Below are 19,790 nucleotides of genomic sequence, written 5' to 3' on the forward strand. Positions count from 1 at the left end.
ATGGATGGGACCGGAGGAGATTATGCTAAGTGAAATGAGTCAAACCGAGAAAGTCAATTATCATATGGCTTCACTTATTTGTGGAACATGAGGAATAGCACGGAGGACATTAGGAGAAGGAAGGGAAAATGAAGGGGGGGGAATCAGAGGGAGAGATGAACCATGAGAGACTATGGACTCTGAGAAACAAACTGAGAGTTTTAGAGGGGAGGGGTTGGGAGGATGGGTTAGCCTGGTGATGGGTATTAAGGAGGGTACGTACTGCATGGAGCACTGGTGTTATATGAAAACAATGAATCGTGGATTAGTTTTTGCATCAAAAACTAATGATGTATTGTATGGTGATTAACATATCGAGTCCTCATCAGGCTCCCTGCTCAGTGGAGAGCCTGCTTCTCCCTCTCCTTCTTCTCCTCTCCCTGCTTGTGTTCTCTCACTATCTGTCAAATAAATAAAATCTTTTAAAAAAATCTAATTTGTCTGATATAAGGAGTGCCATCTCAGCTTTCTTTTGATGTCCATTAGCATGATAAATTGTTCTCCACCCCCTCACTTTCAATCTGGAAGCGTCTTTGGGTCTAAAATGAGTCTCTGGCAGATAGCATATTGATGGGTCTTGCGTGCTCACTTCAGCAGCACATATACTAAAACTGGAACAATGGGTCTTGCTTTTTTATCCAATCTGATACCCTATATCTTTTGATTGGGTCAGTTAGCCCATTTACATTCAGAGTAACTATTGAAAGATATGAGTTTAGTAACATTGTATTGCTTGTAAAGTGACTGTTACTGTATATTTTCTCTGTTCCATTCTGGTCTGTGTTACTTTTGGGCTCTTTTGCTTAGAGAACCCCCTTTTTCTTTTAAAGATTTTATTTATTTATTTGAGAGAGAGAGAGAATGAGAGAGAGAGAGCACAAGAGGGAAGAGAGTCAGAGGGAGAAGCAGACTCCCCGCTGAGCAGGGACCCCGATATGGGACTCGATCCCAGGACTCCAGGATCATAACCTGAGCCAAAGGCAGTCGCTTAACCAACTGAGCCACCCAGGCGCCCCCCGCTTTTAATATTTCTTGTAGGGCTGGTTTGATGATCACAAATTATTTTAGTTTCTGTTTGTCCTGGAAGCTTTTTATCACTCCTTCTATTTTGAATGACATCCTAGCTGGATAAAGTATTCTTGGCTGCATATTTTTCTCATTTAGCACCCTAAATATATCATGCCACTCCTTTCTGGCCTGCTAGGTCTCTGTGGATAGGTCTGCTGCCAATCTAATGTTTCTATCCTTGTAGTTTACAGACCTCTTGTTCCAAGCTGCTTTCAGAATTTTCTTTTTTGTCTCTGTATTATATGTCAGGGTGTTAACTTATTTTTATTGGTTTTAAGGAGGATTCTCTGTGCCTCCTGGATTTTGATGACTGTTTCCTTCCCCAGATGAGGGAAATTCTCCGCTATAATTTGTTTCAATATACCTTCTCCCCCCACCTCTCTTCTTCTTCTGGGATCCCAATTATTCTCATATTGTTTCACTTTATGGCATCACTCATCCCTCGAATTCTCCCCTCGTGATCCAGTACTTGTTTATCTCTTTTTCTCAGCTTCTTTATTCTCCATCTTTGGTCTTCTATATCACCAATTCTCTCTTCTGTTTCATTTATCCTAGCAGTTAGAGCCTCCATTTTTTATTGCATCTCATTAATAGCCTTTTTTATTTTGACTTACTTAGATTTTAGTACTTTTATTTCTCCAGGGATAAATAGGGATTCTCTAGTGTCTTCTATGCTTTTTTCAAGCCCAGCTAATATTTTTATAATCATTCTTCTGTACTCTAGTTACATCTTACTAATGTCCATATTGATTAGGACCCTGGCAGTCAGTACTGCCTCTTATTCTCTTTTTTGAAATGTTTTTCCATCTTGTCATTCTGTCCAGCAAAGAATAGATGAACAAGAGAACAAAATACTAAAATGGTAATAACAACCCCAGATAAATATACCCTAAACATATCAGAAGAGACCTGAAACCGGGGAGAATAAAAAAAAAAGAGAGAGGAAATATAATCAGATAGGTGAGCAGAATAGAACAATACACTGGATTCTGTGTGTATTTTGGTCTGTTTTTAAGAAAACTAGATCCCAAAACTGTGAAGAAAGAAAAACTTAAATATGTATGAAAATAAAATTAAATGAAATGAAAGGATAGAATGTAACTGTAAAATGGGATATTAAAAGACAAGAAAAAACAAAAGAGAAAGGAAAAAACCCAAAAGCAACAAAAAAAGTAAGGTATATAAATAGACAGGTGAAAAGAACAGAGCAATACACTATCTCCTGAGTGTATATTGGTCAGTTTGTTAGATGAAACTACACCTCAAAATTGTAAAGAAGGAAAAACTTATATATACAGAAATAAAGTGAAATACAGTGAAAGGATAGAATGTAACTGTAAAGATGAAAATTTAAAAAGACTTTAACAAAATAAAAGAAACAAACAAACAAACAAAACAGAGAGAGAGAGAATATGATCAGACGGGTGAATAGTACAGATTTTCTAGATTTTCTTTTCTAGCCATACACTAGATTTGGGGTGTATTTTCGTCTGTTAGAAGAAACTGTATCCCAAAATTTCAAAGACAGGAAAACATATATATATATATAAATAAGATTAAATACTAAAAATAAAATTAAATACAAAGATAGAATGTAACTGTAAAAATGAAAATTAAAAAAGATTTTAAAAAGGGGTTGATAAAATAAGAAATTGGTTGAAAAAGAAAGAAGAAAAATTTTTATAAGGAAAAAGTATATAAAGGAAATTAAAAAAATTAAAGTTGAAAGACTAAAGAATCATGGTGAGAAAGCCTGGCCTGTGACTGTTTCTATCTCAGGCATGTGACCCCATTTCTAGTCTCCAAACCCTGCACATTCCTGTGGCATGCTCCTGCACAGCTCCTCCCCAGGGGAGGAAGGGGCATCTCACCAGTTCTGCCACCTATTGGGTCCCTGTGGGGAGAGCAATGGCCTAACTGTGCCACAGTTGTGGTTTATGGTAACCCTAAGCTGAGAGCCCACTCCTGGGCTCACTCTTTGCAGCCGGCTTCCCCACTCCAATGCCTGGGCTCTGCCACACTCAGGCACCCCTGGGCTTCCTGTGACCCCAAGGATCGATCCTGAGACCACACAGTCCCAGTTGGGCTTCTGTCCCTGCTTAGCAGCCTAAGTGACCTCCCTCACTGGAGTGTACTTCTAAAAGTTCTGTTTTTGCACTCTGCTGCTATGTCATTTGCCCATAGCTGGCTGATGGAAGCTCCCTCTCTCCACGGTGTATCTTCCCATATATCACCTCGGATTCACTCCTTTGCACCTCCTACCTTGCAGAAAATGGTCGCTTTTCTCTGTAGAGCTGCAGCTATTCTTTTCTTTGATCTCCAGTTGAGTTAGCAGGTGTTCAGAATGATTTGATAGCTATCTAGCTGAATTCTTGGGTCGAAATTAAGGTCTCCTACTCCTCCTCCATCTTTGACTCTCCCCAGTTTTTTTGTTTCTTAAATTCCACATATGAGTGAAATCAAATGGTATATGTCTTTCTCTGACTGACTTATTTCACTTAGCATTATACTCTCTAGCTCAATCCATGTTGCTACAAATAGCAAGATTGCATTACTTTTAATGGCTGAATAATATTCCATTGTATGTATATATACCACACCTTCCTTATCCATTCATTTATTGATGGACACTTGGGCTGATTCTATACTCTGGCTATTGTAAATAATGCTGCAGTAAACATAGGGGTGCATGTATCCCTTTAGTGTTTTTGTATTTTCCCAACAACAGCACACAAGGGTTACTTTTTCTCCATAACTTCACCAACACTTGTTTCTTGTGTTTTTGATTGTAGCCATTCTTACAGGTGTGAGGTGACATCTCACTGCAGTTTTGATTTGCATTTCCCTGATGATGATTGATGTTGAACATCTTTTCATGTGTCTGTTGGCCATCTGTATAGTTTTCAAAGTACAGATCTTTCACCTCCTTGGTTAAGTTTATTCCTAGGTATTTATTCTTTTGGTGGAATTCTAAATGGGATTGTTTTCTTAATTTCACTTTCTTCTACTTCATTATTACTATACAGAAATGTAACAGATTTTTTTATATTGATTGTGTAACCTGTGCCTTTACTGAATTCATTTATTAGTTCTAGTAGTTTTTTGGTGGAGTCTTTTGGGTTTTCTATGATACTTCATTGTATTTGCAAATAGTAAAAGTTTTACTTCTTCCTTACCAATTTGGATGCCTTTTTTTTTTTCTTATCTGACTGCATGGCTAAAACTTCCAGTATTATGTTGAGTAAAAGTGGTGAAAATGGACATCTTTGTTTTGTTCATCATCTCAGAGGAAATGTTCTGTTTTTCACCACTGAGTATGATGTTACCTGTGGGTTTTTCATAGATGGCCTTTATTATGTTGTACTCCTTCCTATCCTTTGTTGAGGATTTTCATCATGAATGGATGCTGTACTTTGTTAATGTTTTTTCTGCATTTATTGAAATGATCATATGGTTTTTATCCTTTCTCTTATTGCTGTGATATATCATGTCAATTGATTTGCCAATACAGGACCATCCTTGCATACCAGGAATAAGTCCCACTTGATCATGGTGTATGGTTTTTTTAATGTATTGTTGGATTCAGTTTGCTAATATTTTGTTGAGGACTTTTGCATCTATATTCATGAGAGATATTGGCCTGTAGTTCTGGATTTTTTGTATTGTCTTTATTTGGCTTTCGTATCAGGTAATGCTGGCTTCATAGAATGAATTGGAAGCTTTCCTTCCTCTTCTGTTTTTTGGAATGGCTTGAAAAGAATAGGCATTAACTCTTCTTTAAATGTTTGGTAGAATTCATCTGTAACACCACCTGGTGCTGGAGTTCATTGGAAACTTTTTGATTACTGATTCAATTTCATTGCTAGTAATTGGTCTATTCAAATTTTCTATTTCTTCATGATTCAGTTTTGGCAGGTTATATGTTTCTAGGAATATATCCATTTCTTCTAGGCTGTCTGATTTGTTGGCATGCAATTTTTCACAATGTTCCCCTATATCACTTCTATTTCTGTTGTGTTGGCTGTTATTTCTCCTCTTTCATTTGTGGTTTTGTTTACTTGAGTCCATTTTTTTCTAAGATTTTATTTATTTATTTGACAGACAGAGACACACAGAGAGAGGGAACACAAGCAGGGGGAGTGGGAGAGGGAGAAGCAGGCTTCCCAAGGAGCAGGGAGCCCAATGCGGGGCTTGATCCCAGGACCCTAGGATCATGACCTGAGTCAAAGGCAGACACTTAAAAACTGAGCCACCCAGGCACCCGACTTGAGTCCTTTTTTTTTTTTTTTTTTTGAGTCTAGATAATGATTTATCAATTTTGTTGATCCCTTCAAAGTACCGGCTCCTGGTTTCACTGATCTGTTCTACTGTTTATTTTTTTAAGTTTCTATTTCATTTATTTCTGCTGTAATCTTTATTATTTACTTCCTTTTACTAGTTCTGGGTTTTCTTTATTCTCTTTCTAGCTCCTTCAGGTGTAAAGTTAGGTTGTTTAATTTTCTTGCTTCTTGAGGTAGGCTTGTATTGCTATACACTTCCATCTTAGAACAGTTTTTGCTGCCTCCCAAAGATTTGAACCACTGTGTTTTCATTTTCATATGTCTCCATGTATTTTTTTATTTCCTCTTTGAGTGCTTTGTTGACCTATTCATTGTTCAGTAGCACATTATTTAACCTTCATATATTTGTGCCCTTTCCAGATTTTTTCTCATGGTTGATTTCTAATTTCATTGCATTATGGACAGAAAAGATGCATGATGTGCTATCAATCTTTTTGAATTTGTTGAGCCTTGTTTTATGGCCTAACTTGTGATCTATTCTGGAGAATACATGAGCACTTGAAAAGGATGTGCATTCCACTGTTTCTGGATGGAACGTTCTGAATATATGTGTTGGATCCATTTGGTCCAGTGAGTCATTCAAAGCCACTTTTTCCCTGTTGATTTTCTGTTCAGGTGATCTATCCACTGATCTAAGTGGGTTGTTTAAATCACCTCTATTATTGTTTTACTATAAATTTCTTCCTTTATATTTAATAATATTTGCTTTATGTATTTGGGTTCACCAATGTTGGGTGCATATTTATAATTGTTACATCTTCTTCTTGGATTGTTCCCTTTACTGGGATTGGATTATATAGTATCCTTCTTTGTTTCTTGTTGCAGTGTTTGTTTTAAAGTGTATTTTGTCTGATACAAGTATTGCTTCTCTGGCTTTCTTTTCACTTCAGTTTGCATGATAAATGTTTTTCCATCCCTTCACTTTCAATCTGCATGTGTCCTCAGGTCCAAAATGAGTCTCTTGTAGGTGGCATATAAATGGGTCTTGCTTTTTTAATCCATTCTTCACCCATGTCCATTATTGATAGGTATGGACTTATTGCCATTTTGTGACTTGTTTTATATGGTTGTTTTTGTAGTTCTTCTCTGTTCTTTCTACTCTTGGTCTCCTTACCAGTGGTTTTATGGCTTTCTTTAGTGATATGCTTAGATTCCTTTTTATTTTTTTGCATATCTATTGCCAGTTTTTTATTTGTAGTTAACATTAGGTTTATATATAATATCCTATGCATATAGTAGTCTATTTTAAGTTGATGGTCATTTAAGCTTGAACCCATTCTGAAAGCACTAAATTTTACTGCCCACCCTATGTTTCAGGTATATGATGTCATATGTTACATCTTTTCATTTTGTGAATCCCTTAACTGATTTTTATGCATATGCTTGATTTTACAGCCTTTGTGCTTTTACCTTCCATACTGCTTTTGCAAGTAATTAAGCTACTACTTCTGTTATATGTTTATATATACCTGTAAATTTTTTTTCCTTTCCTACTTTTCTTACCCCTGGTTATGGTCTTTCCTTCTGACTCAAAGAGTCCCCCTTTTTGATATTACTTGCAAGGCTGGTTTAGAGGTGATGAATTCCTTTAACTTTTGTTTGTCTGGGAAACTCTTTATCTCTCCTATTCTGATTGATAGCCTTGCTGGATAGAGTATTCTTGGTTGCAGGTTTTTTCCCCCCTTTCAGCACTGTGAATATATCATGCTACTCCCTTCTGGCCTGCGAATCTTCTGCTGAAAAATCTGCAGATAGCATTATGGACTTTCTCTTGTATATAACTCTTCTCTCTTGCTACTTTTAAAATTCTCTTGTTATCACTACTTTCTGTCATTTTAATTACAATGTGTCTTGGTGTGGACCTCTTTGGGTTGATATTGTCAGGGGATCTCTATGCCTACTGAATCTGGATGTTTCCTTCCCCAGATTTGGGAAGTTTTCAGCTATTACTTCTTCAAATAAATTTTCTGCCCCCTTTTCTCTCTTCTCCTAGGATTCCTATAATGCAAATGTTATTACACTTAATGGTGTCACTGAATTCCTTTAACCTATTCTCATTTTTTTATTCTTTTTTTCTTTTTCCTGTTCAACTTGATTGCTTTCCATTACCCTGTTTTTCAGCTCACTGACCCTTTGTTCTGCTTCCTCTAGTCTATTATTCCCTCTGGTGTATTTTTACTTTCAGTTATTGAGTTTTTCATCCCTGATTGGCCCTTTTAAAATTTTTCTTTATTTTCTATCTCTTTGTTAAGGGTTTCACAGAGCTCCTCTACTCTTTTCTCAAGTCCAGTGAGTATCTTTATGACCATCACTTTAAATTCTGTATCAGGCATATTACTTATCTCATTTAGCTCTCATGATTTTGTCCTGTTCTTTCATTTAGGATATACTCTTCTGTCTCTTCATTTTGTCTAATTCTCCGTCTGTTTCTAATTTAGAAAAGCCAGCTATGTCTCCTGCTCTTAAAAGTAGTGGCCTTATGAAGAAGAGGTCTTAGAGTACTCTGCAGTGTAATGTTCCCTATTAACCAGAACCTGGCACTTCAGGGATGTCTCTGTGTGTTGTGTGCACCTTACTGTTGTGGTTGAGATGTTTGCTTTCAGTCCAGTCACTTGCAATGGCTCTCATTGCCTATTGTGTGCAGGATTTGGTCCCTGTGGTTGTTAAGGTGTTAGTCTGGGGCCACCTGGGCCTGAGTTGGGTCAGGCCAGATGTTTGCCAGAACTGTGGTCACACCAAACTGCAGGGCACTCTCCTTGAGTTGTCCCCTGACTTTCATTGGCGGTCTGGGCTTGCAGTCAGACCAGATGTCTGTTCCTAGCCCACTATTGGGGCTGCAGTCAAACTGCTGTATTTGGTTATCCTCCCCTCTCCCCAGGGCAGGAATCACTTTGGAGTAGTGTTCACCCCTGCAGGGGCTGCTTGCACACTGCCACACTTAGGTGATGCTTTGGACAGACTCCTGTCGAATGGGGTAGGTTGGATGGAGTGGACCCACAGAACAGGGGCGCCAAGTGCAGTGTTAACAAGCTAGGTGGAGAGTGTTTGCACTGGTTCTTGCAGGCGTCTGCATATATAGGCTGGGGGGTAGGGTGAGAAATCGTTCCTGCCACCTTTTGTTCTTGGAAAAATCTCCTAAAGATCCCTGCCCCTCCCGGGCATAAACTGGGATTAGTAAATAAATTTTCCCATATACCCCAGGTATTTTTCATATTTCTGCTTCTATGCTGTATCCCAACAGGATTGTTATGCTGCATCTTTAAGAGCAGGGACTTAGTTTCCTACCACCCTCTGGCTCTTCCAAAGCCAAGCAAGCTGATTTTTAAAGTTCCTAGTGTTAACACCCACTGACTGTAAAAACTCAGAAAGTTAAGCACCCCTGGTTTTCAAAGCCAAATGTTATGGGGATTCTTCTTCCAAGTGCAGGTCCCCCCTACCTGGGGTGCTGCGTGGAGTCTGCTCCTCTCCCTTCTCCGTGCTTGTGGTGTCCCTCCCTTTTGTGGTTTATCTCACTGGTTTGTTTCCTGACCATGTCTCCACCCTTTCTACCACTTTCAACTAGCTATGGAGACTCTTCTGCTAGTCCTCAGGTGTTTTCTGGGTTATATACACTAATGTGGGTATTATCCAGGTGTATCTGTAGGTCAAGGTGAGCTTAGGGTCCTCCACCACCTTCCCCAGAAACTCACAGAGCCGTTCTTGGCAAAGAGCTAGAAAATACTTCAATGGTGTTTGTGATGTCACAGAGGCCTTGGGAAAATTATAAAGATAGAGACAAACTAAGTGTTTTGGTCCTTTTTCTGAAATAGCTATACTATATGGACATAATCATAACATTTCAAATGCATAGCCCAGGCTTTAAAGAATATATTCTACCTCTAGCCCAGGAAATACTGCACTTTTCTGAAGGATCCAATTTTATGAAGGCATTTTATCTCCAGTCATTTAATCGCCATTCAGATTCTGTCTTCTGGGTTCTGTGGTTCTAATATGCACATCCTGAAAAGTGAAAAGATAATAGCTTTTCCTGTGATTTTGGGCCATAGGGGAGATGGAGTCATACAGAGTATTGGAGAAGTGTAACCAGTGTGAAACCAGGTAGGCAACTGGGCAAGATACGGTGTCAACCCAGTAAATTCTCCCTTCCTAACACTCCCTGACATTTCCCTCAAACCACGATAAAAAGAGCCAAACTCATCACATATTGACTAAAAATTTAAATGCATTCACACACTAAATATAAAAAAATAAGCAGACTAATATTCAGGATCTTCTCATTTTGTATTTGACTAAAAGGGCCCCATAGAAAAGAATTTTTCTCCAATCATTTCCATAGAGATTATGTCTAGTTTAATTGTCCCAAATTGAACTAAAAATTACAAATATTTACAACATATTAAAAGTATGTATGATTGGGGCGCCTGGGTGGCTCTGTCGTTAAGCGTCTGCCTTCGGCTCAGGTCATGATCCCAGGGTCCTGGGATCGAGCCCCGTATCAGGCTCCCTGCTCCGTGGGAAGCCTGCTTCTCCCTCTACCAGTCCCTCTGCTTGTGTTCCCTCTCTTGCTATGTCTCTCTCTGTCAAACAAATAAATAAAATCTTAAAAATAAAAATAACTAAAAATAAAAGTATGTATGATTAAGAGCTTTTAATACACCCACACACACCACACACTCACACCCATACATACACATGATATTAAGTTGCCTAAAGTAGGCATCACCTATAATAAAGTTTCCTCCAGAATTTATAGTTACTTCTGCATTGGATACAATTAATATTTCAAACACTTCTCAAGCTGCTTTACAGTATCACATATTATTCTAATAACAAACATATGTTATAGATATTCCCATTTTGTGTATGAGAAAAATAGAAGCTTCAGCAAATTAATTATATTAGTCACTTGATTTAGCTACTTAATGGCATGGCTAGTATTAAAACACAGGCTGCCTTTTCTCAAATTCTGGGCTCTTTATAATACCTCATAATAAGTACTAATTCTAGCATTAACACTAGAGTATTCATTCTTTCAACAACCATTTATTAAGCACATACTAGAAGCAGGGCTCTGCTAGACTCCTGGGATAGAACACTAACCCAAACAGACAAGCCTCATACCATAGATACTGGTGTCATTCTGAGACTTAGCTAGCTCTCTATTACATTTGAACCTCAATGTTATTAGAGACAAATCTTCAATTTTTATTTTGTATTTTGAAGGTCCATTTGCATTAACATTGATTTGTTTCCATTCCAAAGTGAAATAAGAATTAACTTCAAAAAATAATTACTATCATTACAAGAAAATGGTAACATTTATTATAAATAATTTCCTATCAATAGTGTTTATTGCATTCAATGCCTCCCCCAACCCAGTAATCACTTTCTTGTTCTTCTTTTCTTAGAAGATAAAGTCTTAATGTTCCTTCTTCCAGAGTATGGAGAATGAGGCTCCAGGTTGCTCCATAAGGGCAATGTATGCTTGAAGAAAAAGTTAGTTCTGATTTCTCTGACCTCTTTTCACCCAATTTGCTTTCATTGGTACAGGTACTGACTAGGAGCTAAAATCTTTTATTTCTCTGCTTATCACTTTACATATCTGTGAAACAGTAGTCTTTCTCCCGCTGGATTAATGTTAGATGGAACCAGCAGATTTACTTGCAGAGGAAGGAAGATTTATCATCTTTATGGTACTAGCACATTCACTGAATACACAGTCATGCATGAAATTGCAGTGGGGAAAATTGATGCTACTGTTCCCATGGATAAAGGCTGTATCATAAGCAGTGAGGTGCCTAAAGGCTTTGGAGCTATGTTTAACACTGCAAAGGTTCAAATGTACTTTTGTGTTGTTTTTCAGTGACTCCAACTACATTCTGGGAGCAATACTGTCAGAGTGCTTCTTCCATAAGAGATAACACTACAGTGGCTTTTTTCTTTTCCTATTAAACACAGGTGCACCAGCTTTGAATAACTAATAGAGATTTATCTTCTGAATTTGAAGGTCACCCTTAGTTCCACCTGCACTATCTTTGGACTTAGAGGAATTGGCTCAACCATTGTCATCCATGCAAGGGTGGACATCAATGAGGGGAAATTTCCCTGGGAAAGACCATTAGGGGTCACTGATTGTCCCAACCCTTAGAACCTCAAGAAGCCCATCCAGCAGGTGGTAGTGGAAATGACAGGCCTTGGTGTATACTTTGCCTCTGAGGCCACTGGAATCACTGGTACTATGGTATGTGGTCTTAGGGTGCAGTAAGAGGGAGCTGCCTGTCAATATAGGAGTATACATTAAATTAACTTTATGAAGACATGAAATTACTATAGTTTTTAACTAGTATTTTTGAGCATATTATGTGCCTTGCATGGTTGCAAGCATTTAAAGGTCTTCACATACTTCACATCTTCAAGGTCTTCACATACTCTATCCCATTTAGTCCTAACATCATTTTACAAGTTAAATACTAACATCCTCATTTTATTTTATTTTTTAAAGATTTTATTTATTTATTTGACAGAGAGAGAGACACAGCGAGAGAGGGAACACAAGCAGGGGGAATGGGAGTGGGAGAAGCAGGTTTCCCACAGAGCAGGGAGCCCAATGCGGAGCTCGATCCCAGGACCCCGGGATCATGACCTGAGCCAAAGGCAGACGCCTAATGACTGAGCCACCCAGGCACACCTCCTCGTTTTAAAGACTGAAAAACTCATTGTAATTAAGTTAAAACAGCTTGCCTAAAATCTGACAGGGTGGGGTACAACATGTTTATTCTATTTTATTTTTCCCATAAAGCTACCCTGAAAATATGTTTTAGGATTGTGAGTTAAAAGAGGTATAATTTGGGGCTACTGAGATGCTAATCAGTTCATTTCTGAAATTAGAACATGGAGTCATGCCATCTGAGCTATAGAGTAAGTATGATTACTGGAGTAGCACGCTCAAATTCACAACTCTCCTTGACCCAATGCTGATTCTCTCTGGGAGAACCCTGAAAGGTAACATTATGGGAGGCAGGTCTTTGACTTCACATTGCCTTTTCCAGAAACCTAGATCTGCTGCATTCGCCTGGCCAAAAAAAAAAAAAAAAAAAATGAAGTTGAAGAGGTTGGAAAAATATTCCTCTGTGAAAGGAAATAGAAGACAATGTGTTCAAATAAGAAAGCACATCTTTACCTTCCCCACAGGCATTTATTACCTATAGGAGCAAAAACAGATTAATATTTTTACGTTATTAGTAACATACAGAGTAGTTGCATTTCAGAAAGCTGACATTCCATAACTGGTGAGGAGCCATCTCATGCCCCTGTGCCACTCCCCAGCACAGGATAAGACCAGAAGAAAATCCCACTGTATTGACCGCAATTCTTATCTTAACAATCACCCTAATTTGCTATTTAAGAATATAACAGACAATTCTAATGCGGTATGTTACTTGCATCCTTCTTCCCCAAACAACGACTCCAAATCCCTTTCACAAAATCTCACACTCACGTCCAGTATTCTTCCAGACCAGCACTTTCCAAGAGAAGTTTCTGTGATGATGAATATGTTCTACAGCTGTGTTGCCCAGGTCAGTAGCCACAAGCCATATGTAGCTATTGAACACTTGAAATATGTCTAGTACAACTGGGGAACAGGCTTTTAAATTAAATTAAATTAAATTTTAATTAATTTAAACTTCAATAGGCACATATGGCTAGTGGCTACCTTATTAGACAGCACAGTTGAGATTATTTTGTTCTTGAACTTTTGTCAGAATGCTCTGGTAAGACTAAGTGGAGAAAACTATGGCATAGGGCTAAACAACATAGGCTTTGCTGTCAGATCACTTACTAAACATGTGACCTTAGCAAGTTATTTAAACTTGTTCACAGTCCTATCACCTGAAAAACATGGTAAATAATAGTTCCCTTCTTACCTACTATAGTAAGAACTACATGAGAAAATGTAGGTAAAACACTTGGCAAACAAGCTGATGCATATTCAACACAAAATTAATGTTTAATTGTGGCAGTTACAACAATGAAAATAGTAGCTTATCAGCCCAGACAAAAAATGAAGAGGAAAACACATATATTGCAAAAAATAACTGGAGGATTTTTTGCTGTTTTGAAACATTTGGGTGCTCTTTCCTTTCTTCCTTTCTGCAACTTTGCATGAGTTGATTGAATGTAAATAATAAAACTGAATTAGTATCTAGATGTCAAATACTAGAGAAAACTTTGCCATTGGCCAGCCTCCCGTTATAAAAGTTTTTTTCCAGAAACTCTAGATGTTTGAATTTTCCAATTTGAATAAAAACTCATTTTAAAAATTAAACTGTTTCAAAAGTGATTAAGCTGGTACTTGAATGACTAAGCATAATTGGAACTATTTCTTTCAATGTTAACCATCCTTGGCTTCACTGGAGGAATTTATTTACATTTTCTAAAACTCTTCATTATATATAAGACTGATGAATCACAAACCTGTACCCCTGAAACAAATAATACATTATATGTTAATTAATTTAATTTAAATTTTTTAAAAAAGCTATGATGCTCAAATTCTCAATACATGAATAATTATGGATGTGAAAGCTAAAATTGTTATTCTGACATGGGGTTTTATGTTTTTAAAATCTTATCAATATTAACTGAATAAAACATTTTAAAATTAAAAATCAATCAATCAATCTTCTCATTATGTATCTGTCATGTCTTCTTCCTCCCTACTACATGGAAACACTCTCAGGAAACCACCCTTAATAAGATTCTCATTCTGAATAGAAAGATCCGGAACGGTTTTTTCCTTTCATTCACTGCCATGCTGAAAAGTTTCTAAGTTACTCAAAATCCTGTATACCAATTACGTAACACCCAGATATTTTAGCACAAACTGTCCTATTGGGTAACAAAATATTTGTAATCAGGGCTCTGATAAAGAGTATCAATTGTCTTCTTAAAAAAGAACTCAACCTTTTTGGTTTTTTAGCCATATCTTAACATTTCCTAATAGCCTTAAGTGCAATTTTACATGACATTTATAAAGAATAAACGTTGCAGAAGCAGAACTCTGCTAGGAATATGAAGACCTGGGTCCTAGGTCCAGCTTTGCCACTTTGTAGAAGGGCATCACCGATTTAAAATGTACCCAGGATTTAATTTAGTCCGATATGGTAAGATGACAGACAGAGACAACTGCCTTGAAAGAAGAGTTTATTACTCATATTTCCCAAGAGAAGGGAATATGCCACAACATAGAGGCCATATGGGAAATAACCAGGACCAGGCAGGAGGTAAAAAGAGCTAGAGTAAAGCACAAGCCAAAGACTTTATTGTGGTTTTCATAAGAAGGAACAGGCAGGGCCAGGTAGGCAAGTTAAGCAAATTTCAACAGGTTCTGGGCCGTATGGGTGGTCCCTAATTGTCTGGTAAACTGACCCTTGGGTAACTTAGGACAGGGGAATAGTGTCTCAGACTATTGGTACCTGATAAAAGGATCAAGATAATACATTTAAACATGCTTATTATTTATATGAATAAACTATACAAATTATTAAAAAACAAAAAAAGAGGTGGACGAGGGATGCGGACTCGCAGTTGGTTGGCTGCACATCAAAGACTTGCTGATGTAAGATGTTTGCTATCTCTAGCAATTAGCTAATGCCAGAGGAGCAGTCCCTCCCCAGGTCCACAGGTTTCCAAGATATCAAAGCATCATAAAATACAGAAAATAAAAAACATAATAAATACAATCAATGAAAGATATTTAACCTTTCTAAACCTCAATCCCCTCAAAGTTAAAAATGGGAAAAACAATGCCTGCATCTAACTTATTCAAGGTGATCAGATAGTAAATGGGATCCAGGCAGGGCACCACAAGCACCTTCTGCAACTACTCAACTACACTACTCCCCAAAACTATTAAAGAAGTAGAGGAACTTATTTCTGAGGTTGAAATGTTAGGTTTGTGAAGGAGATTAGCATCTAGAGCCTCAGGCGGAGGGAGAATATGGTAAATCAAACCAGCTGAAGGGTAAACTGTTATAGGAAATCATTAATGCCCTGAAGGCAGAGGAGAGGAGTAGGTTGAAGGTCTGTGATCATGATAAAATAGGGTTCATTCCACCAGTCCACTACTGCCCTTACAGGACTCACCTACAACACAGGTCAATCTTAGCACTCCTGCACATTAAATGGATTCTGCTATGGAATAAATTTTACACATAAACAGTTCATTTGATTCTTTTGTTAGTTTGATTTTTTTTTCAGGTCTTGTTATTATTGACCTTTCCTTATACAGAATTTAAAACCAGAGACTCTACTCCGAAAATGGTAACTGACTACCCACAAAACAAAACAAAACAAAGCCAAAAAAAAGATCCACTTACAACCTGTAATTTGCCTTTTTATGAATTAATAAGGTATGTGAATTGCTCTGAGATAGAAATAGGTTAATTCTTGTGCATAAGTGGTGTGTATGAGTGATGTACGTGTGTGCATAAGATGTCCCTGTGTGAGATATTTTATACATGTGACTCTTGTATGCAAAATTTTATGAAAAATGAGGTCTCGGAGCAAGTATAAAAGAGAGCAGTTGTGAGAAACAGCTTAGAGAACCACAATAAAAGATCTTTAAGTCAGTTGTGAGGAGCCCTCAACCCTTTACTCAGTCACTGTGTGACCCAAAATGGCTACCTTTACCCATGTTACTGCCTCATCTATCTAATGGGAATAATAATAACATGTAGAATTTCATGAATTGTTTTAAAGATTGTATTTATTTATTTAAGAGAGAGAACAAGCAGGGGGAGCAGCAGAGGGAGAGGGAGAAGCAGACTCCCCGCTGAAAAGGGAGCCCAACATGGGGCTCAACACCAGGACCCTGAGATCATGATCTGAGCCGAAGGCAGACGCTTAACCGACTGAGCCACCCAGGTGCCCTTACCCCTGGGTTTTACACAAAGATTCCTGGACTAGAATATTATTAGCTTTCCCCAACCCCACTAACAGAAGCTATTGGTAGAAACCTCATACAAAGGGACCTTTTGAACTTAGTTTTTATAGGGTATGAGCAGATGTAACTCCTGGGGCCATTTGCCTATTTCCTTCACTTTATGGGGAAGAAAATCAGGACCCAGGGAAGTGCAGTGTAGTAATTTACTAGGATCACATAGCCAATTACCAGCTGAGTAAATTCTCCCGCATTCTTCTCTTTCTTTATATTAATCTTCCATGTTACTCACATCTTGTTATTTCACCCCTTATACACAATGACTAGTTCTCCTTATTCTGGAACCCATCCATGCACAAACCCCATCCCTACCAAACTCCATGTTCCTTAACTCCCAGCCATTGTCCAAATCACAATTTACCAAGGCCTCTGAGCATCCAGAAATTTAAGTTACATATACTTCTTCTCTGTTCTCAAATCATCCTCCACTTCCTCCTAGACATATTACATGTCAAACACTATGTCAAACACTGTATGGTAACTGTCTGATTAATTATTTGTTTGCACTATTGGACCATAGATTCTCTGAATATCTAATTCATAATCATTACCTCAGCATCAAGTATAATGCTTGAAACATGAAAGCTGCTCAGTAAAAAAAATTTTGCTTCAATGAATGAATAAATAAGAACATGAATTAATGAGCCAAGGCCCTAAAACAAATTCATTTAGAACAGAAGAATTAGAATACTGCACACATCTAGGGAACCCGCCAATATACAATGTGTAATGTATATTATTCTTCCTAATAGAGAATTATTTCACAGCTATTAAAAATGGGGGTGTCACATCACAAGAGATGAGGAACAAAAGAAAGAAGCTAACATTTGAAGTGGATCATACTATGATGATCCTCATGTAGCCACTCACAATTAGAAAACAGAGGCTGTGAGAATTCTCCCTCTCCCACCAGACCACCCCATGGTCAGCTGAAAGGTGATTAGAAATTGTGGAGTGAAATGGACCCTGTAATTGTGAATCCAAATGAGATGACTACTCAAGGCTCACAACTCTCTTGATTTATTGTCTTTGCCTCCTATTACTAAAGTCAGATCCCATGGCTGCCACTTATCCACTGTACTCATTTCAAGAGACATTTTTTGGTATCTATGAGGAAAAGGAGGAGATAAATGCAGAGATAACAAATATAAATATATATACATATGTCAATATAATAACATTAAATGAATAAATTATCTAAATGAAAGACAGAGATTGCCACACTAAATAAAAAAACAAGACCCAAGTATGTGCTGTCTACATTTATATATTCAAAGATATAAATAGATTGAAAGGAGAGGCTGGATAATGATATCATGCAAAGAGCAACCACAAGTTAGCTGGACAGACTATACTAATATTAGACAAAACAGACTTCTAAAAATGTTACTGGAGGGGCACTTGGGTGGCTCAGTCAAACATCTGCCTTCAGCTTGGGTCATGATCCCGGGGTCTTGTGATCGAGCCCCGTATAGGGCTCACTGCTCAGCGGGGAGCCTGCTTCTTCTTCTCTGTCTGCCCACGCCTCTGCCTCGCTCGTGCTCTCTCTCTCAAATAAATAAAAATCTTTAAAGAAGTAAAAAGAAGAAAGATCTTAAATCAAGAACTAACTTTCTACCTTAAGACACTGGAAATCAAAAAGCAAACTAAACCTTTATCAGGCAGAGGAGGGGAATAATAAAGATTAGAATAGAAATTAATGAAATAGAAAATAGAAAAACAATGGAGAACATTAATGAAACCAAAGCTGGTTCTTTTGAAATGATCAACAAAATTAAGAAACGTTTAGTTAGACTGACCAAGAAAGAAAATTCAAATTACCAGATTCAGAAATGAAAGAGGGGACATTACTACCAACCTCATAGAAATAAAAAATATTATAAAGGAATAGTATTGAATAAGGAAAGGGTTAAGGTATAGACAAGGAGAGATAGGGGGCCCCTTATGCTCTGAGACTATTCCTGGCAGGCAGAAGAGCTAAGCCAGCTAACAAGAGATAAGGAAACAGATAACCTTGCCTTGAATGTTAGGGAGTATTTTTCTTTGGTGGCTACAGTATATCATAGAAAATGGCCAAACCTCAAAGAATCAAGTCATTAAGGGCGTTATCAATAGTCTATGCTCAAACCGAGACAGCACAAGAATCTCAAGGCCACAAGTTTCCCAGTCAATTCTCAAGAAAAGACTGCCACTAGAAGCCCTCAGTGGCAGCACTTTTGGGACCCTTCTCACTCTAGAGAGCTGCTTCTTTGCTTTCTGCTCTCACCTTCACTTAATAAAATTTCACTTCACTTCACTCTTTGTGTCCACGAGATTCATTCTTCGACTCTGAGAGACAAGAACCCTGCAATCCTGTAACACTATGAACAGCTGTATGCCATTAAATTAGATAACTTATATAAAACGGAAAAATTCTCAGAGTCAAAAACTACCAAAACTAACTCAAGAAGAAACAGACATTCTGAATAAACCTATAACAAGTGAAGAGATTGAATTTGTGATCAACTTGCCACAGAAAAGAAGCTCAGTGGGGATTAAGGAGTACATTTGTGATGAGCACCAGGTATCATATGGAAGTGTTGCATCAGTATATTGTACACTTGAAACTAGTCTTACACTGTATATTAACTAACTGGAATTTAAATAAACACTTAAATGAAAAAAAAGAAGCCCGAGCTCTGATGGCTTCATTGATGAATTCTACCAAACATTTAGAGAAAAATTAATGTCAATTTTTCACAAATTCTTCCAAAAATATAAAGGGAGAGAACAAGCACTTCCCAACTCTTCTTATGAGGACAGTATACCAAAACCAGAAAAGACATCACAAGAAAAAAAAAAATAATAATGTAATAAAACTAAAAGGAAAAATAGACAAATCCACAATTTTAAAGATTTCAACGTCCCTGTCTGAAAAACTGATAGAAAAATTAAACAGAAAGAAGACAAAAGTATAAAATAACTCACATCACCAACTAATGGAACATAACAGACATTTACTTATTGAACACTCCCCACTAAGGGAGCAGAATACATATTCATTTCAAGTGCCCACAAAACATATCTCAAGATAGATCATATCCTGGGCCATAAAACAAATCTTAACAAATGTAAAAGAATTATAAATCATGCAAAGTGTGTTATCAAACTACAGTGGAGTTGAACTAGAAATTAATAATAACAGAAACTGAACTTGAAATCAGTAACAGAAATAAAAGGAAATTTCTAAGCATTTAAAAGCTAAACACACTTTTTATAGGTTAAAGAAGAATACTCAAGGGAAGTTTTCAAAACACACTGAACTTAATGAAAATGAAAAAACAACATCAAAATTTGTGTGA

General features: G+C 37.4%; 1 pseudogene; it reads left to right on the top strand.

Moving 5' to 3' along the window:
* Positions 1-19,790, top strand: part of LOC148164884 (alcohol dehydrogenase 1-like) — a 34,021-nt pseudogene extending 14,231 nt beyond the window's left edge.

This window comes from Eumetopias jubatus, unplaced genomic scaffold (assembly GCF_037043125.1).
Source record: "Eumetopias jubatus isolate StellerSeaLion01/CBP00866 unplaced genomic scaffold, mEumJub1_p1.0 scaffold_2, whole genome shotgun sequence".
NCBI classification, from domain to species: domain Eukaryota; kingdom Metazoa; phylum Chordata; class Mammalia; order Carnivora; family Otariidae; genus Eumetopias; species Eumetopias jubatus.